Source organism: Xenopus laevis, chromosome 4L (genome assembly GCF_017654675.1).
Source record: "Xenopus laevis strain J_2021 chromosome 4L, Xenopus_laevis_v10.1, whole genome shotgun sequence".
NCBI classification, from domain to species: domain Eukaryota; kingdom Metazoa; phylum Chordata; class Amphibia; order Anura; family Pipidae; genus Xenopus; species Xenopus laevis.
Window position 1 is genome coordinate 33,105,672 of NC_054377.1, and position 22,398 is coordinate 33,128,069.

Sequence of the window (22,398 nt, forward strand, 5' to 3'; positions counted from 1 at the left end):
GTTGTATATGTAGCACTGCACTGTACTATAAAGTAAAACAGGGTTGTCAAACAAATAATAAAGACATACAGTTACAAAGATTTCCATGTGCTCGAAGAGACATAGGAATTAGGAGGTCCCTGCCCTGTACAATTTAATAATCTAGGTCATTCCCCTGCATCTACTGAATGTTTTAAATAAACTCGATTTTTTTGTGGTCAAAAAATGCTGCAAAAAGCCAGAATCAGAAAATCCACCATCACAAACCTGTTAAGGTCATGTTTAAGTCAATGGGAGATGTCCCTAAACTAATTTGTAGATATTGTGGTTTGCACTGGGTTTGAACTCATGGCTTCAGGACTTCAGCTTCATCTCCTTTCTTGACTTTGGGTCTTTTCGCCGATTCAGGACTTCAATTTCATGTGTTTTCATGACTTCGGGTCTTTTCGTCACTTCAGGACTTAAATTTCGGCTGTTTTCGTGACTTTGGGTCTTTTCGCTTTGTCGGTACTTTGGCTTCGGCTATTTTCGTAGCTTTGGGTCTTTTTGGTGCTTCAAAAGTTCGGCTTTGGCTGTTTTCGTGGCTTCGGGTCCTTCGGCTTTTCGGCACTTCCGCATTTCGGCTGTTCGGGACTTAGAAAATGGCTGCAGGCTTCGTCGCTCACAAGGGGTCCCGGCTCTTTCAAAAGTGCAGCACTGCTGGGCCCCACTTCATGCCCGGGCCCGGGACACTTGTCCCCCCTGTCCCCCCCTGATGGTGGCCCTGGTTCAGTGTGAGTAGTTACAAATCATCAAAGCCCATATATATAATTATAATGTACCAACACCCCAAGTCCCTAGAAGTAATTTAATTTAAGAGTGGCAACATTATAGAAAGGGGAGGCACTAACATCACATCGTATGTTAGTAGCATCATACAAGTAAATAATATGGAGAGTGACACTAAGTAGTAATTGGAGGAGTCTGAAGGGGTTAAGTCACTGGATCTGAAGTAAGGGAAGAAGAATTCATCCCCAAAGAAACTTATTGAGTTTATTTATTATTTTTGTAATGACTGGTAGCTACAGATATCAGGAATATATAAATTATATCTGCTCATAATTTGACACAAAATTTGCAATTTACTTGAAACTATATATTATCATGTGATACAATTAGTGCTGCTACTTTGTGCTTTGTTTTTATCCTGATAGAGTGAAATAATGCTGATGAATTTTTAAAGGGTTTATATTTGTTGAGGTAGATCTATGTGATATATTCTAGGGGGGTTAATGTATTTCAACAAAGTTAATACGTCTCAGTACTTTGAGAAAGGCCCCGTATAGGGCCGAAACGTCAGGCTGAAGTTCTGAAAATAAAAATAATTTTTGTATTTCGCAAGTCCTGAGAGTGCGGATTCTTTTGGAAGTGTATATATATATATATATATATATATATATATATATATATATATATATATATATATATATATATTTTGTGGGGAATCACTCTTTAGGTAGTAGCAGCAGCAGCAGCTCCGTTCACACAGACAAGAGACAGTACACCGGGTTTTCAGCTGATCTTTGTATGTGATTTTATTCCACACACCAGCTTACATATAAACATAAAAATTCATAATCTTTAAGGAGGCAGAAAACAAAATAGTTCCAGCTGTGCTGTTAAAGAAAAATGTCCTTTTGCCAAAGAACCCACAGCCCCACTTGGGCAAGATAATTCCAGGAAAAAAAAGAAACTGTTTACTCACAGTCCCTTGGAGACTCACTGTGCTTTCCTCCTGGAAGCAGCTCACTCCCCAATCACTTTAGGGAAGTAGCGGGTAGCCAGTCCTTTCTACCGGAGAACTTGTCTCCTTGTCAAAACTTGTGTCCAGCAATACAGACCTAATGCTCAACAAAACACCTTTCTCTCTCAGACAGGGCAGAGAGCAGCCTTAATTGAGCCCCCACCTTTTTACTCCAGGTGAGACTAATCACTCCTCACTGCTGCTCAGAGCCTCATTTTCACAGCCCTCTGCACTGCTTCATAGAGGATTCTGGGAGGGATATACTTTCCATCTATGATTTTCCAAACCATGCTACAATATATCTATATTGGCACTTTAATATGTCCAGTGTTTTTAAGTTACCGTCAGGGTCGAACTGGGCCAGCTGTACACCAGGAAAAAACCTGGTGGGCCCCAGTCCTCGTTGACCCCGCCGGCCCAGACCCGCTCTAAACAGCTGGTGCTAGGGTTGCCACCTTTATTAAAAAAATTTACATTTTATTTTTCATTAATATCCTTTTTCGGCACTGGAGACCAGCACTGCAAATTCCAGATAGGGCCTTACCAGTACTTTTAGCAAGAATGACCCTCTCCAGCCGTGAATCTTTACCCTCTTTAATACAGACATAACTAAATGTTACTGGACCCAACATAGCCAGAGGTATATCTGTTTTATCAATATATGTTGAAATGTTGAATTAGGGCTTCATAGGGACCCCTATACCTCCGGGGGCCCCCTGCAGCCGCAGGGCCTGCTTCCTCTGTAGTTATGCAGCTGAGCAGTACCAAACAACCAACGTTTTTGGCAAAATGCATGTAGATCGTTTGCAACCCCTCCCCACTGTCCAAGTTCATGCTTACTTCATCACAAAAAGCTGAGCTATTCGTACTTTTACAGAGTGGGTACTCTAACTCCTCTATTGTATACAAGGAACTCATTAAACACATTAGCTTTTACAGAGTCCCCTGTAACCAAAATATCACCATCCCTAAAGCACATTTATAAATGTGTATCTATTAACTATGCTGGTTATTATTGCTCCATTGTTGCAACTCGCTTAATATGTGCATGTGCATGATCAGAGGATGCATTGACTTATTTTACTCCACAGTTGCTCATTATGCACATGCATGTTCCAACATGGCTGCTGTCTCCTGGTGTGGGGAGCAAAGTGCTTGCTAGGGAGCTTTTCTTAAAAATAAAAACAGTAATAATAATAATACAATTGTGTTGGCTCCATTAACCCACACCTCTGTAATATAGCTTTCCTAGTAGCTGTGGCTAACCGTTCCACTAGAGCTTTATTGGCCCTGGTAGTTTGCTGGGCGTCCTTGAGTTTACTAAAGAGAGCCCATTCGATGTTAGGCTGGAACTGTTGTTTGGTCAGTGAATGCCAGTATTAATATACCTCCAACCAGAAGGTTTTGATTATTGGGCATGACCACATGCTATGAATTAGGGAGGCATCAGCTGATGAGCATCTCAAACGCGATGGGCTGGCCAGCAATCCCATTTTGAACCTTCTTAGTGGGGTCAGGTAGGATTGGTGTAGTATTTGCAGGGTCATGATCTGATATTGACTGGATGGTATTAGGTGCATTGAGTGAGAGTGCATTTTCACAATGTCTGATGTTAAAATTATGTCAGCCCATTTTCCAAAGGAGGTTTCATTTTCCAGTGGGTCTAGGTTTGTTCTTGTAAGTTTGTAAATGTAGGATGTTGAGCATGGTGTGTTAGTTCCCTTCCATATATGGTTTAATGGACTAGATATGTCTTACGTAAAACCTTCCTCGCATAGTGGGAAGCTTGTAAGTAGTAGTGCTGTCCACAAAGAATCCGGTGTTTACCGTATGCTTCTGCGTGTGTCATGATATTTAGTGTACTAGCGAAAATGTCTCTTATGCAGCAGATGTCATTGTTTCGCCAGGTGAATGTATTCGATAGTAGACCACTTGAGAATTGTTTATTGTCAGTCCAAGGTAGATATAGGGAAAGGGCTTGTGTGGTATTTCCTTTATGTCGGGCATGTCTCCAGGCTTTGTAAGTGCCCATAAAGAGGGGGGTTCATTTTTTGGTTGTGTGTGAGTTCATTAGGTGGGAGGTGCAGTGAGGGATTTAAGTATGTAGATTCCATAAGCTCTAGTTCTAGGTCTAAGTTGCTGTATGTGTTAGTATTGTATATCCAGTCGCCAGCATGATGCAGCAGAGCAGCCGCATTATAGTCTTCTACACTTGGAAAGTTAATTCCTCCATTAATTTTGAGCTGTTGTAGTTTTAGTAAGGCTATCCAAGGTCTTTTCCCTTTCCAAATGAAGTCTCTGAAGATTTTATTGATAGTTTTAGGTCTTTGCATTTGAGGTAGTATGGTAACACTTGGATCTTATAAAGTACTTTAGGAAAATATATCATTTTGAATAAATGTGCTCTGCCTAAAAAGGAGATGTTTGCTGTTTTCCATTTATCTAGGTCATGCTGGATGCTGGAGATAGCTTGCTTTATGTTTAGCAAGCTATCTATGTTTAGCAAAGATAACTCCCCTATGGCTCCCACTTATTTTGAAACAATTTGTATAAAATACCAATTTTCAAAAGGTCTTATTTTTAATTTATATCAACTGTTCCTTGATGCCTGTTCTAAAGACACATTACCTTTTATAAGAGCATTGGGTAAAGACCTTATTGATACTATTACCTATGAAACTTGGTTCCAAATTTGCTCATCCATGATTACTATGCCAGAGTTCTGGAAAAATCCATATCTATTCCTGTCTCTCACTAAATTGGATTATGGTTAAAGAAAAGTGGACTAGTATACTTACAGACAAGCATGAGAAATTCATTAAAGTCTGGGAACCCTGATATACAGTGAAACTTCAATTTTACATATTCTGATTTTAAGTTTTCCCGCATTTTACACAGTTTTTTTGGTGGTCCCGCCAATTTATAATTCACTTCAATGGGTGTTTTCCCTTGATATTACATAATGTTTTCCTGGATTTGTACACCAACATTGTGTTCTGGTGTTCCTACGTGATTGTTAATATTGGGGAAATTAAGAAATGTATTTATTTTAACCAGCTGTATATTTTGCCATGGTTCTCTCAAGTCCAATTAGTCTGCACCTCATACAATCATGCACTATTCACTTATTGCTTTTATTGCTTTATCAAGGCATGCCAATGATTGCTGAGTTGAGTTGAGTTAAAAGCTTGCTGATAGCAGAACTTAAAAAATGCTAATATCTCAGAATAAAATAAAAATAAAAAATGAATGTAAATTACAAAAGTGCTCAGAGAAGCAAATGTATAATTACATATATATTAACACAAGTGTTGGTATGCCCAGAAGACCCAACCACTAAGCACAGGCAAAGTAATGTGGTAAATGCTTTTCAGTGTAGTAAATAGTGCAAAGATGTATACATTGATGTAATGTAATGCTACATAGTACATAGCTAAACTAATTTGTTCAGTTCAGGAATGAAAACTGTGCACACATATAGATGTATATGTATCCCTTTTTAAATAATGACACCACATTAGCAATTCACCAGTCTCTTGGCACCATACCAGACATTAAGTAAAGCGGTTTAAGAACCACAGAGCTAAGCTTCTTTAATACCCAGGGATGAATACCATCAGGTTCTGGCCTCTCACATTTTCACATGTGTTAGTCTCTTTTGACCTTCCTCCAGTCATCTTTACTTAAATTTACTGAAAGGGGTCCATTAAAATGAAACCTTTGTGAAATAGTTTATCAGTTATGTAAACAGAAAATAAATCTTTTTATAGCCTCCTTTTCCAAGATTCCACTAACAAACTCACCTCCCTCTGGTACCCTGAGTCACACTCTCCCTTGTTTAATTTTCTTAGTATTTTTATACTTAAATAATAATTTGTATTACTCTTTTAGCAGTGCCCCTTCATTTTTTAATGTTTGCTTGCCTGTTTTTTTCATTCTTTTTGTTGGTCCTCCTTCTACCTAATATCTATCAGCTGATACAGCTAACTTGAATGCTGTAAATGTCCATTTCATAAATGTTTTGCTTTGCTATATCTCTTCATGCTTACAAGGCAACTATAGAAGGATGTTTATTTGTTAAATAGCATTTTATAGACATTCCATTTGCCTTTCGTGTTAAACTATCTGAAAAGTCTTGGTAAATGACCCCCAGTTACTGCGTAGATAAATGATATCACCCATAATAACAACTTTATTTTGTTGTCATGCTTTTTCCATTTTTAACAGCAGCTGTGTCTCAGTGCTTTGTAGCATACTCCAATGATAATTTTCTTAGCAACCAGTGCTAGACAAACCTCCTTACCAGTTTTTAATCCATCCCTCCTAAAAATAATATAGCAGTCCAAGTAGGGTTTCCACCTGGCCGGTATTTTACTGGCCTGGCCAGTAAAACTTATGGTTGATCCCAATGTTATTAATAGGAAAAAAAGATAAATATATAGGTATAGGCCGGTATTTTTTCCAGAAAAGGTGGCAACCCTAAGTCCAAGTCACTGCTCAGTCACATGTTTCATCCCACCAGCTCTAATACATTTCTGAAGATGCAGGTAAAAAGGCAAAAAGGGGAGCACTCCCCCTTTCTCACCTGCACGTGTAGATTCAGCAAACCTGTGTGCTTGCACGCAAGGTGCCCCCGGTCCGGGCCAATATCATGTAGAGACAAAACAGAGGTTGCGGAGCATGTCGGCAGCTGAATCTTAAAATCTTCATTTATTAGAAATCATTAAAAACATCGATGGCAGTGACATGTACCCCTACGCTTGACGCATTTTGTGGCTTCTCGCCACTTCCTCAGAAGCATAAGGTATGCTAACCCCCACACCAGTTAATATAGCACCTCACAAAAACCACACCCATCAAAACATTAACCCCGAACAGGATTTGTAGATGAATAAATTAGCACCAAAAACACATTGTGCATTACATAAACCCATTGCAACTTACAATGAGGGGATCCTGCACAGTTATGGAATGTTACAAATTGCTACTATATAAAAGAGTTTAGTATACAATGTATGTTAATAATTACATAATACTTACGAAATTTCTATATCTCAATGCAGCAGATTTAGGCTGTCAGGCATATTCTTATAGGTGTTATTTTCAACTAGTAGAGTGCAATATATTAAGTATATATAAGGTAACACTTACACAGTAAGATCCCAAATATGAAAAATATATATTATAAAACGTATATGCACACTATAGAATGCACTAGTTGCAGAAACAAGCGAGTTCCCACTCTCTATTAAGCCCACCATAATTTTCAGTAGTTTTCAGCTGGTAAATCCAGAAAGCCTCAAGACGACACAGTTTTTGATCTAAATTGCCCTTCCTCATATCTTTTTGGGGTCTATCTATAATTTGAAAACTTACACATGATGTACCCTGATGTTTATCAATCAAATGCTTCGCTATAGCTGATTTAGTATCCAAACGTTCCACAGCTGACATATGTTCTGACACCCGAGTACTGGCTGTCCTGATAGCCTTCCCCACATATTGGGATCCACAAATGCAGGTTGCCAAATATATGACCCCTTTTGATGCACAATTGAAATATTGCTTAATTTTAAACCCAGCACCAGTTACAGTGCTGTGAAACGTTTTGGATACTTGCATGAGCACACATGTTTTGCACCTGGTGCGTCCACATCTATAGGAGCCTTTATACTTCACAAACAAGATAAGGGAGCACCACCCATCAATTGAGAAATCCAGCGGATGGTGTGCAGGGTTAAGGAGATAAATATTGAGAAAAAGGAAAAGAAAAAGTTAACCCTTAAAGTTGCACCACCCCATCCAGGAGCCCAGACATCCACAGAACAATATTAAAACTTAACTTTTACTACTAATTAATAAAAAAAAAATTTATGTATCGGTCCAGAGAAGTATTTAAAATCAGGTTAGACACAGGGAGACCATGAACCCCGATCAGGTAAGGCGAAATTCACCAGTCCTGGGTCAAATATGACACTAATGTATAGAGTCTGTAGCAAGCCACTCTAGTTTACACTGAGTAGCTGTAATGGCGTGGTGTAATACACAACTACGGTGCTTGCCAAAAGCAAAAACAAAACAAGGGTCTCACAACCTGTGAGCAATATAAACGACCTGTCAATTATCCCCTTGTAACATCCACCACCCAATAATTCATGGTCTTGAACAGGTCCATCACCTATTCACCATCCACCATACCCCCCGTTGTCAGTGAGGAATTGCTACGTCTAGGTGGCATCAAAAGTTGACCCACTGATTAATACTACAGAGTCTATGGCTGTAATTTGTCGGCGTCCATTTAAGCTCACCCTGCCTAACCAAACTAAAATGCGCCTTTTAGTTTGGTTAGGCAGGGTGACTGAATCATCAACAATTTTGCAGGTTATCGCTTTGCTCCACGAATGGGAGGGAATCTCTGTGGGTGAAGGGGTGGGCGATCTACAGAACCGCTGCCTGTGTAGCTTAAATGGACGCCGACAAATTACAGCCATAGACTCTGTAGTATTAATCAGTGGGTCAACTTTTGATGCCACCTAGACGTAGCAATTCCTCACTGACAACGGGGGGTATGGTGTATGGTGAATAGGTGATATCTTACAGACTCTATACATTACAACGGGGGGTATGGTGTATGGTGAATAGGTGATATCTTACAGACTCTATACATTAGTGTCATATTTGACCCAGTTCATAACATTTGAAAGAGCGAAAACCGCTCCGACTCACCGCAAGTTGATTTTGAGACAGCCGGCATGAATCCAAGGTTGGGTGCTGGAAGTTCGGCGTCCCATGCCGTGAACAATGGAGATAAATGGAGGAGAGCAATTCCGCACACCAGGACGTTGGTTAAAATCAAAAAATCTTTATTTAGCCATGTTAAAAGTACACGCTGTGTCTTAGCTTGACGCGTTTCAGGGTCAGGTGCCCTTAATCATAAGCATAAAGAAAAAAGTAAGAATCTCAACTTAAATAGCTAATGCCCACAGTGACTCCTAGTGGTCAAAGCAGGGTAATAAATTACAAGACATTAAAAAGTATCCATTAAATGCAACATAGTACAATTGTGATACATACAAGAGATACATTATGATTAGCCACTCAAATTGCTTAAGTAAAATAGGAAATATCAAATCTAGTGTTTAATCCCTCTGGATTGCGTGTATGTAGGGTTAGAATCCAAAAAACTTCACGATTGTTTAATAAGAGAAGTGGATCACCGCCCCTTATGGGCATAGGTACTCTTTCTATTATTTTTACTCCCAGGTCCTGTGTGCCGCGTTTGCTGCAAGATTTGAAGTGTTTGCCAATGGGGGATTTTGTATCCCCTTTCTCTATGGCAAGTAAATGTTCCCTTATTCTATCTTTAAGGGGGCGAATTGTGCGTCCAACATATTGTTTCTTGCAGGACTTACACTCCAACAAGTATATGACCCTGTTGCTACAGCAATTATTGTAAGTTAAATTACTGAAAACTTTTCCTGTAATGTTTGATTTAAAATTTGTGCTTATGGAGATAACCAGACACGTTTTACAGGGATATTTTCCACATTTATATGTACCCTTTGTTGTTAACCAAGTATTGGCCAAGGGAGAGTCTCGGTTGCTAACCATGCTCGGCGAAAGCCTATTCCCCAAAGTGGGAGATCGTCTCGAAATCATTTTGATTTGGTCATCATTAAGTATTTTCTTCATAATGGGGTCATTAAAAAGAACCGGAATACGTCTGCGTACAATCTTACATATCTCATTGTATTCCATACTGTATTGTGTACTGAAATAAATAGGAACTTTGTTATTATTTTTAGATAATTGGGTGTTATTAACCTCAATTCTCAATTCTTCGTTTGGGTTTTTATCAATATTTCGTCTGCTTTTGTTTCCATTTTTATTATTGTTACTTTTCTTAAAAAGAAGATTCTCTCTATCCCTGCTTCGGGCCTTCTGGTAAGCTATTTCCACCAAATTAGCAGAATAGCCTCTGTTTATTAGTTTTGCTTAAGTGTTGTAGATTGTTCATCAAAAAATTGAAGTGTTGAACAGTTCCGTCTAAAGCGTAGAAATTGACTAAAGGGAATGCTAGTCTTTGTATGATTGGGATGACAACTGTCAGCCCTAAGGATAGTGTTGCCTGCTGTGGGTTTAGTGTAGACCTTGGAGTCAATTTCACCAGTGTCAGAAGATCCAATTAATAAGGTATCCAAAAATTCAATTTGAGTAGAGTTTTGGTTCATGGTAAAAATCAAGTTGAAAGTATTCGTATTGAGATATTCTAGGAACATGGTAAGTCTAATAGAGGACCCACACCAAATAAATATGAGGTCGTCTATATAGCGACCATACCAAACAATGGAATCACTGAAAGGGTTACTGTCGCCAAAAACATGGATTCTTTCCCACCAACCCATGTATAAATTCGCATAGGAAGGTGAGAAAGCAGCACCCATCGCCGCTCCTCGTCTCTGGAGATAGTAAGACCCGTCAAAGTAAAAATAATTATGGGTTAACAGAAACTCCAAGGCCATAGTCAGAAAATTTACACAATCCTGGGAATATAATTCTGATTTGGCAAGAATATAATTAATGCTATCGAGCCCTTTATCATGGGGAATGGACGAATATAGTGATTGAACATCCATAGTAACCCATGTAAAATCATCAGACCATTTTATGTCTTTGAGAATCGATAACAAATGACCAGTGTCTTTAAGATAAGATTTCAAATTTTTTACAATGGGCTGGAAGCATTTATCAAGCCAAATGGAGAGGCCTTCATTAAGAGAACCAATGCTAGAGACAATGGGTCTACCCTGTGGGCGGGTTATAGACTTGTGAATTTTGGGTAAATGATGAAAAATTGGGGTAATGGGAAAGTCTCGAATCAGAAAAGGTATATCTCTAGTATTAATCACTCCCATTGATGTTCCAAATCTAATTAGAGCAGCAAGCTCTGAGTGAAAACCTTCAATTGGATTTTTTGGTAACTTCAAGTATGTATCACAATCCGAAAGTTGGCGTATCGCCTCTGCAATATAATCGGCAGTATTTAATATCACCACAGCCCCTCCCTTATCTGCTTGGCGTATGGTGATATTGGAATTTTCATGAAGTTGTTTTAGTATAAATTTATCTTGGGAGCTAAAATTGGTCGTCCCATATCTATTGTTAATTTTAGATTTAGATAGTTTCCACAGATCTTGTTCAATAAGGTCCTGGAAAACATCCATTGAAGGACAGCGTGAATTAATGGGATAAAAAGTACTATTTGGTTTTAGACCCAAAAATATTTGTTTAACGGGCTCCTTGTTAGTAAGATTCCCTTCAGACATTAAGTCTTCCAAATTTTGGAGACCCTTCAGATCAGAAAAATAAGAAAAGTTTACATCATATTGATTCGTTTCAGAAACATTTTCAAATACCTCAAGAGGATCAGAAGTTAAATCAGCATTAGCTTCCTGAATAATATCAAAATTATTTGGCTGTAAATTATCAGGAGAATCTCCTGATAATTTACAGCCAAATAATTTTGATATTATAAGATGTAAACTTTTCTTATTTTTCTGATCTGAAGGGTCTCCAAAATTTGGAAGACTTAATGTCTGAAGGGAATCTTACTAACAAGGAGCCCGTTAAACAAATATTTTTGGGTCTAAAACCAAATAGTACTTTTTATCCCATTAATTCACGCTGTCCTTCAATGGATGTTTTCCAGGACCTTATTGAACAAGATCTGTGGAAACTATCTAAATCTAAAATTAACAATAGATATGGGACGACCAATTTTAGCTCCCAAGATAAATTTATACTAAAACAACTTCATGAAAATTCCAATATCACCATACGCCAAGCAGATAAGGGAGGGGCTGTGGTGATATTAAATACTGCCGATTATATTGCAGAGGCGATACGCCAACTTTCGGATTGTGATACATACTTGAAGTTACCAAAAAATCCAATTGAAGGTTTTCACTCAGAGCTTGCTGCTCTAATTAGATTTGGAACATCAATGGGAGTGATTAATACTAGAGATATACCTTTTCTGATTCGAGACTTTCCCATTACCCCAATTTTTCATCATTTACCCAAAATTCACAAGTCTATAACCCGCCCACAGGGTAGACCCATTGTCTCTAGCATTGGTTCTCTTAATGAAGGCCTCTCCATTTGGCTTGATAAATGCTTCCAGCCCATTGTAAAAAATTTGAAATCTTATCTTAAAGACACTGGTCATTTGTTATCGATTCTCAAAGACATAAAATGGTCTGATGATTTTACATGGGTTACTATGGATGTTCAATCACTATATTCGTCCATTCCCCATGATAAAGGGCTCGATAGCATTAATTATATTCTTGCCAAATCAGAATTATATTCCCAGGATTGTGTAAATTTTCTGACTATGGCCTTGGAGTTTCTGTTAACCCATAATTATTTTTACTTTGACGGGTCTTACTATCTCCAGAGACGAGGGAGCGGCGATGGGTGCTGCTTTCTCACCTTCCTATGCGAATTTATACATGGGTTGGTGGGAAAGAATCCATGTTTTTGGCGACAGTAACCCTTTCAGTGATTCCATTGTTTGGTATGGTCGCTATATAGACGACCTCATATTTATTTGGTGTGGGTCCTCTATTAGACTTACCATGTTCCTAGAATATCTCAATACGAATACTTTCAACTTGATTTTTACCATGAACCAAAACTCTACTCAAATTGAATTTTTGGATACCTTATTAATTGGATCTTCTGACACTGGTGAAATTGACTCCAAGGTCTACACTAAACCCACAGCAGGCAACACTATCCTTAGGGCTGACAGTTGTCATCCCAATCATACAAAGACTAGCATTCCCTTTAGTCAATTTCTACGCTTTAGACGGAACTGTTCAACACTTCAATTTTTTGATGAACAATCTACAACACTTAAGCAAAAACTAATAAACAGAGGCTATTCTGCTAATTTGGTGGAAATAGCTTACCAGAAGGCCCGAAGCAGGGATAGAGAGAATCTTCTTTTTAAGAAAAGTAACAATAATAAAAATGGAAACAAAAGCAGACGAAATATTGATAAAAACCCAAACGAAGAATTGAGAATTGAGGTTAATAACACCCAATTATCTAAAAATAATAACAAAGTTCCTATTTATTTCAGTACACAATACAGTATGGAATACAATGAGATATGTAAGATTGTACGCAGACGTATTCCGGTTCTTTTTAATGACCCCATTATGAAGAAAATACTTAATGATGACCAAATCAAAATGATTTCGAGACGATCTCCCACTTTGGGGAATAGGCTTTCGCCGAGCATGGTTAGCAACCGAGACTCTCCCTTGGCCAATACTTGGTTAACAACAAAGGGTACATATAAATGTGGAAAATATCCCTGTAAAACGTGTCTGGTTATCTCCATAAGCACAAATTTTAAATCAAACATTACAGGAAAAGTTTTCAGTAATTTAACTTACAATAATTGCTGTAGCAACAGGGTCATATACTTGTTGGAGTGTAAGTCCTGCAAGAAACAATATGTTGGACGCACAATTCGCCCCCTTAAAGATAGAATAAGGGAACATTTACTTGCCATAGAGAAAGGGGATACAAAATCCCCCATTGGCAAACACTTCAAATCTTGCAGCAAACGCGGCACACAGGACCTGGGAGTAAAAATAATAGAAAGAGTACCTATGCCCATAAGGGGCGGTGATCCACTTCTCTTATTAAACAATCGTGAAGTTTTTTGGATTCTAACCCTACATACACGCAATCCAGAGGGATTAAACACTAGATTTGATATTTCCTATTTTACTTAAGCAATTTGAGTGGCTAATCATAATGTATCTCTTGTATGTATCACAATTGTACTATGTTGCATTTAATGGATACTTTTTAATGTCTTGTAATTTATTACCCTGCTTTGACCACTAGGAGTCACTGTGGGCATTAGCTATTTAAGTTGAGATTCTTACTTTTTTCTTTATGCTTATGATTAAGGGCACCTGAGCCCGAAACGCGTCAAGCTAAGACACAGCGTGTACTTTTAACATGGCTAAATAAAGATTTTTTGATTTTAACCAACGTCCTGGTGTGCGGAATTGCTCTCCTCCATTTATCTTCATATTTGACCCAGGACTGGTGAATTTCGCCTTACCTGATCGGGGTTCATGGTCTCCCTGTGTCTAACCTGATTTTAAATACTTCTCTGGACCGATACATAATTTTTTTTTTATTAATTAGTAGTAAAAGTTAAGTTTTAATATTGTTCTGTGGATGTCTGGGCTCCTGGATGGGGTGGTGCAACTTTAAGGGTTAACTTTTTCTTTTCCTTTTTCTCAGCCTTTATACTTCAACCAAGCACTCTCCTCACTCTGCTCTTTGGTGGTATATAAACTTTTAGAAATATGTGCTGCTACGTTTTTTCCTCTCCTATATACGAAGGAAGGTGTGCTTCCCAAGATCCTACCTAGGATTGGATCTTAAAGTAAAATGACCCAACGTTTTTTGATACTGCCTGAAATTTGATAAACATCACGGTTGTATGTTGTGCAAAAGCGAACATCGGATTGTCCCTCGTTCTTGACTACTTTGGGTCTAGGGTGTTTCTCAGATTTAGACTTCTGTTCTAACAATTTAATACGATCAGCTCTGACTGCCCTCTCATAGGCTGTTCTTATATCTTCAACCTTGTAGCCCCTTTCAACAAACTGATCCCACAACAACATAGCTTGTTCGTTAAAGGCATCCCAAGTGGAACATATACGGCGGTATTGTCCCACAGGGATACCCCTAAGGCACGAAACTGGATGGAAACTCTGTGCATGTAGCAATGTGTTGCGGGTAATGGCCTTGCGGAAGAGAGTGGTAGTAATCCTATCCCCTTGTGTCTGGAAGATTATATCCAGAAACGGGATATCTGAGACATGCGTCTCATAGGTGAACTGTAAACACTTGACCGTATGATTGCAGTAATCGATGAAGGATGACAAAGAAACTTCATCCCCTTCCCATACTCCTATGCAGTCATCGATATACCTGTAGAAGCATACAGTATAATCTGATGTTTAAAGGGGTTCTGATCCCCAAAAATGAAGGTTCTCTCCCACCAACCCATGACCAGATTGGCATAGGTTGGTGCGAAAGATGCCCCCATTGCGGCTCCACGCAGTTGCAAGTAGAACTGCCCATTGAACAAAAAATAGTTTGAATGTAGCAGAAAATCTATCCCCTCCACAATAAACTCATTCTGTATCTGGGGAAACGAGTTTGTGGTTGCCAACCAAAATTGGATTGAATTAAGGCCCAAATCGTGGTCTATGGAAGAATATAATGACATCACATCCATAGAAAACCACCTATATGTTCCTTTCCACCTTAGGCCAGAGATTTTATTTATACACAAAGTGGTATCCCTCAGATAGGTTGGGAGTGCAAAAACCAGGGGTAACAATAAGTTGTCCACATATTTTGAAAAATTCTCAGTTAGAGAACCAATACTAGCCACTATGGGGCGCCCCTTCACATTAGTTAAAGATTTATGGACTTTGGGAAGTACATGAAAAATAGGTGTAACTGGATTTTCACAATATATGTACTCAAATTCTCTCTTAGTTATAATACCCATATTCAATGCAGATGACAAAAATGTATGCATTTTATTTTGAAAAATTATGGTGGGATCCGTATCCAAAGATCTATAAGTTTCCTTATCTGATAATTGACGCATAATTTCTGACTCATAGGCTAGGGCATCCAAGACAACAACAGACCCGCCCTTATCTGCATTCTTTACTACAGGGATCCCCAACCTTTTGAGCCCGTGAGCAACATTCAGAAGAAAAAGTTGGGGAGCAACACTTGCATGAAAAATGTTCTTGGGATGCCAAATAAGTGCTGTGATTGGCCATTTGGTAGCCCCTATGTGGATTGTCAAGCTACATCGAAGCTCTGTTTGGCAGTACATCTGGTTTTTATACAACCAAAACTTCCCTCCAAGCCTGGAATTCAAACATAAACTCCTGCTTTGAGGCCACTGGGAGCAACATTCAAGGGGTTGGAGAGCAACATGTTGCTCACGAGCTACTGGTTGGGGACCACTGCTTTACTACAATACTTTTGTTTTTAGGGCCTTATACTTACCTAAATCCAGATTATTGCATTTAGGGAACTTCGTCTGTTGCTGTCTCAAACCCACAGTTTCTATATCTTGTTGTACCAAATTTTTGAAAAAGGTCTATAATATTATTTTTTGACTGTATTGGGTAAAACCTGGAATGTTTCCTAAGGTCAGTATGCGTGATGGGGGGTTCTTCAGGGACACAGGCAACATTCTCCCTCAGTAAATCTTCTAAATTGACCAAAGCACATTCATCAATAAAATTCAAATTCGAACTAACGGAATTTGTTGCCTGTGTCTCTGCACTACTAGTACCACTTTCCATGTAATTTAAATTATTGACCACACTATTTAAATTTGTTGCTTCAGTAGTAATCTCAGCACATGACTCTTCACATTCCCCAGTATTAGCAGCGAAATGTCTCTTTAAGGTCAGCATTCTGACAAATTTATTAAGATCTAGTAGCATGGTAAAAGTGTCACTAGCCGCATCTGGTACATAGTTCAGCCCCCGAGAGAGTAAGGAACGTTCCTTTGCCGACAAAACATGTGGACAAATTAATAACATTGTCATTAGCATGATTAAAGATATTACCCGAGTCCTGCAAATCTAAAGTCGACTGTCCATGGACAGGATCAGGCCCCGATGTATCTGGTAACATATTATCTCCAAACCCGTCATTCACCATCGGTGTTTCTTCTTGCGGTTTCCTCCTCCACCTGTATGGAAACCTGGTGTTGCTCCTACGCCCCCCCCTCCTTGTGGGTTTTTGGATCTGCGGGTGTTGATCGGATCCCGTTGCGTGTAGCCTTTGCCCTTGTATCTCTCTCCTGGATATCCCCGATCCCTGTAGTCCTCTGGCTCGCTCTCTAACACCTCCGGTTCTGAAGCTAAAAAAGAAGACGAGGAAACTGGAGACATTGGTCTTAGACGCGATGTTCCGTCCGGTCTGTCGGCAAACTGTACGGATCTGTCCGGCTTTAAAATTGAGCGTGGTGTATTAACGCCATATCCTCCCATGCTGGCTTGTTCGCCGCCAGCATGCCTGTATTGACGTATACCTCGTTTCTCAAAACTCCACACATAAACGAAATGGTTATCGTAATCTCTTTTATCTCTTTGGAACTTTTCTTTTTTGAGATTTTTAATGTTGGATTCGTATTTATTGAGTTGTTCTTTAATGTGCGCCCAATCTGGAAGATATGTCTGCAGAATCAGACACAACTTTGTTCAGGTATGTGATTTCATTCTGAGTAGCAATTAACTCGCTCTTGTCAGCCGCATGAGACTCATTGAGCAGTCCGTTAACACCATATTCCATGCCTTTTCAAAATCGGGGGAGATAACATCAAAGGACGGGAACTTGCGTATTCGGAGACCTCTGGGTATTCGTTCACATTTTAAATAATACAAGAGATACAAGGGCAAAGGCTACACGCAACGGGATCCGATCAACACCCGCAGCTCCAAAAACCCACAAGGAGGGGGGGACGTAGGAGCAATACCAGGTTTCCATACAGGTGGAGGAGGAAACCGCAAGAAGAAACACCGATGGTGAATGACGGGTTTGGAGATAATATGTTACCAGATACATCGGGGCCTGATCCTGTCCATGGACAGTCGACTTTAGATTTGCAGGACTCGGGTAATATCTTTAATCATGCTAATGACAATGTTATTAATTTGTCCACATGTTTTGTCGGCAAAGGAACGTTCCTTACTCTCTCGGGGGCTGAACTATGTACCAGATGCGGCTAGTGACACTTTTACCATGCTACTAGATCTTAATAAATTTGTCAGAATGCTGACCTTAAAGAGACATTTCGCTGCTAATACTGGGGAATGTGAAGAGTCATGTGCTGAGATTACTACTGAAGCAACAAATTTAAATAGTGTGGTCAATAATTTAAATTACATGGAAAGTGGTACTAGTAGTGCAGAGACACAGGCAACAAATTTTATTGATGAATGTGCTTTGGTCAATTTAGAAGATTTACTGAGGGAGAATGTTGCCTGTGTCCCTGAAGAACCCCCCATCACACATACTGACCTTAGGAAACATTCCAGGTTTTACCCAATACAGTCAAAAAATAATATTATAGACCTTTTTCAAAAATTGGTACAACAAGATATAGAAACTGTGGGTTTGAGACAGCAACAGACGAAGTTCCCTAAATGCAATAATCTGGATTTAGGTGAGTATAAGGCCCTTAAAACTTTGGCCAAAAACTAAAGTATTGTAGTAAAGAATGCAGATAAGGGCGGGTCTGTTGTTGTCTTGGATGCCCTAGCCTATGAGTCAGAAATTATGCGTCAATTATCAGATAAGGAAACTTATAGATCTTTGGATACGGATCCCACCATAATTTTTCAAAATAAAATGCATACTCTTTTGTCATCTGCATTGAATATGGGTATTATAACTAAGAGAGAATTTGAGTACATATATTGTGAAAATCCAGTTACACCTATTTTTCATGTACTTCCCAAAGTCCATAAATCTTTAACTAATTTGCAGGACTCGGGTAATATCTTTAATCATGCTAATGACAATGTTATTAATTTGTCCACATGTTTTGTCGGCAAAGGAACGTTCCTTACTCTCTCGGGGGCTGAACTATGTAACAGATGCGGCTAGTGACACTTTTACCATGCTACTAGATCTTAATAAATTTGTCAGAATGCTGACCTTAAAGAGACATTTCGCTGCTAATACTGGGGAATGTGAAGAGTCATGTGCTGAGATTACTACTGAAGCAACAAATTTAAATAGTGTGGTCAATAATTTAAATTACATGGAAAGTGGTACTAGTAGTGCAGAGACACAGGCAACAAATTTTATTGATGAATGTGCTTTGGTCAATTTAGAAGATTTACTGAGGGAGAATGTTGCCTGTGTCCCTGAAGAACCCCCCATCACACATACTGACCTTAGGAAACATTCCAGGTTTTACCCAATACAGTCAAAAAATAATATTATAGACCTTTTTCAAAAATTGGTACAACAAGATATAGAAACTGTGGGTTTGAGACAGCAACAGACGAAGTTCCCTAAATGCAATAATCTGGATTTAGGTGAGTATAAGGCCCTTAAAACTTTGGCCAAAAACAAAAGTATTGTAGTAAAGAATGCAGATAAGGGCGGGTCTGTTGTTGTCTTGGATGCCCTAGCCTATGAGTCAGAAATTATGCGTCAATTATCAGATAAGGAAACTTATAGATCTTTGGATACAGATCCCACCATAATTTTTCAAAATAAAATGCGTACTCTTTTGTCATCTGCATTGAATATGGGGTATTATAACTAAGAGAGAATTTGAGTACATACTGTATATTGTGAAAATCCAGTTACACCTATTTTTCATGTACTTCCCAAAGTCCATAAATTTTTAACTAATGTGAAGGGGCGCCCCATAGTGGCTAGTATTGGGTCTCTAACTGAGAATTTTTCAAAATATGTGGACAACTAATTGTTACCCCTGGTTTTTGCACTCCCCACCTATCTGAGGGATACCACTATGTGTATAAATAAAATCTCTGGCCTAAGGTGGAAAGGAACATATAGGTGGTTTTCTATGGATGTGATGTCATTATATTCTTCCATAGACCACGATTTGGGCCTTAATTCAATCCAATTTTGGTTGGCAACCACAAACTCGTTTCCCCAGATACAGAATGAGTTTATTATGGAGGGGATAGATTTTCTGCTACATTCAAACTAATTTTTGTTCAATGGGCAGTTCTACTTGCAACTGCGTGGAGCCGCAATGGGGGCATCTTTCACAACAACCTATGCCAATCTGGTCATGGGTTGGTGGGAGAGAACCTTCATTTTTGGGGATCAGAACCCCTTTAAACATCAGATTATATGCTTCTACAGGTATATCGATGACTGCATAGGAGTATGGGAAGGGGATGAAGTTTCTTTGTCATCCTTCATCGATTACTGCAATCATACGGTCAAGTGTTTACAGTTCACCTATGAGACGCATGTCTCAGATATCCCGTTTCTGGATATAATCTTCCAGACACAAGGGGATAGGATTACTACCACTCTCTTCCTGCAAGCACATTACCCGCAACACATTGCTACATGCACAGAGTTTCCATCCAGTTTCGTGCCTTAGGGGTATCCCTGTGGGACAATTTTTACGGCTACGCCGTATATGTTCCACTTGAGATGCCTTTAACGAACAAGCTATGTTGTTGTGGGATCGGTTTGTTTAAAGGGGCTACAAGGTTGAAGATATAAGAACAGCCTATGAGAGGGCAGTCAGAGTTGACCGTATTAAATTGTTAGAACAGAAGTCTAAATCTGAGAAACACCCTAGACCCAAAGTAGTCAAGAACGAGGGACAATCCGATGTTCGCTTTTGCACAACATACAACCATGATGTTTATCAAATTCAAGGCAGTATAAAAAAACATTGGGGCATTTTACTTCAAGATCCAATCCTAGGTAGGATCTTGGGAAGCACACCTTCCTTCGTATATAGGAGAGGAAAAAACGTAGCAGCACATATTTATAAAAGTTTATATACCACCAAAGCGCAGAGTGAGGAGAGTGCTTGGTTGAAGTATAAAGGCTCCTATAGATGTGGACGCACCAGGTGCAAAACATGTGTGCTCATGCAAGTATCCAAAACGTTTCACAGCACTGTAACTGGTGCTGGGTTTAAAATTGAGCAATATTTCGATTGTGCATCAAAAGGGGTCATATATTTGGCAACCTGCATTTGTGGATCCCAATATGTGGGGAAGACTATCAGGACAGCCAGTACTCGGGTGTCAGAACATATGTTAGCTGTGGAACGTTTGGATACTAAATCAGCTATAGCGAAGCATTTGATTGATAAACATCAGGGTACATCATGTGTAAGTTTTCAAATTATAGATAGACCCCAAAAGGATATGAGGAAGGGCGATTTAGATCAAAAACTGTGTCGTCTTGAGGCTTTCTGGATTTTCCAGCTGAAAACTACTGAAAATTATGATGGGCTTAATAGAGAGTGGGAACTCGCTTGTTTCTGCAACTAGTGCATTCTATAGTGTGCATATACGTTTTATAATATATATTTTTCATATTTGGGATCTTACTGTGTAAGTGTTACCTTATATACAGGTATACGTAATATATTGCACTCTAGTTAAAAATAACCCCTATAAGAATATGCCTGGCAGCCTAAATCTGCTACATTGAGATATTGAAATTTCGTAAGTATTATGTAATTATTAACATACATTGTATACTAAACTCTTTTATATAGTAGCAATTTGTAACATTCCATAACTGTGCAGGATCCCCTCATTGTAAGTTGCAATGGGTTTATGTAATGCACAATGTGTTTTTGGTGCTAATTTATTCATGTACAAATCCTGTTCGGGGTTAATGTTTTTATGGGTGTGGTTTTTGTGAGGTGCTATATTAACTGGTGTGGGTGTTAGCATACCTTATGCTTCTGAGGAAGTGGTGAGACGCCATGAAACGCGTCAAGCGTAGGGGTACATGTCACTGCCATCAATGTTTTTAATGATTTCTAATAAATGAAGATTTTAAGATTCAGCTGCCGACATGCTCCGCAACCTCTGTTTTGTCCCTGAAGATGCAGGTAACTCTAACTTTCACATTTTACCTGACAAACTTAGTGCATTTACAAGCAGGCAGAGGAGGTTTCTGCTTTTTTTGTTATGTTATTTACATTACTCATTGGAAAGCTATAGTAAAATAGTATGTTAGGTTGAAAAAAAAAGACACACATCCATCAAGTTCAACCTTTTGACTATATAAAATCTTCCTAATTGCTAGCTGATCAGGGGAAGTCAAAAAACCCTTCTGAAGTATCTCTAATTTGCTTCAGAGAGAAAAAAATATTCCTTCCTGATCCGTCCCTGGATCAACTTGTACTAAAAGCTATTTTCCATAACCATGTACAAATAATTCAGAGAGAGAAATCCATAATAGAATGGATGCTTTCATTTCTGCTTTAAGAACCTACTGGTACATAAAGCATTAGAGAGATTATATGATGTAAAGTTTTACATAGTTGTCATATAGCCCCTTAAGCACCTCTTTTTCAGAGTACCCAACATGGCCAGTCCTTCTTCATAGCTGAGACTTTCCATACCCTTTACCAGCTTATAATCTCTAATTCAAATATATAAGCTCTAATTCAATAATATCCTGCTGGAACACTGGAGACCAAAATTGCACATCTTATTCTAGATGGGACCTCACCAGTGCTCTGTAAAGTGGAAGAAGTTCCTATTCCTCCTGCAAATTTGTGGCCCTTTTCATAGAGCTCAAAACCGTGTTTTCCTATGAGAAATATGGAATACATGACAGCTAGACTCTGAGGAACAGTCCTGAATTTTGAGAAAACCTGGTCCAAATGGGACCTGTACACCCAAAACTCAAGGATCACTACCTAAAGACCTCTTGTGAGAATACCTCAAATAAACACACACAGTGCATATACTCTACTTCACCCCATCTTTCTTGACTATACTCTGTACCCCTCCACA

General features: G+C 38.9%; 1 protein-coding gene across 1 annotated transcript in view; it reads left to right on the forward strand.

The window, feature by feature from the left end:
• Positions 1-22,398, forward strand: part of nrn1l.L (neuritin 1 like L homeolog) — a 38,567-nt gene that overhangs the window by 581 nt on the left and 15,588 nt on the right. The window lies entirely within an intron of this gene.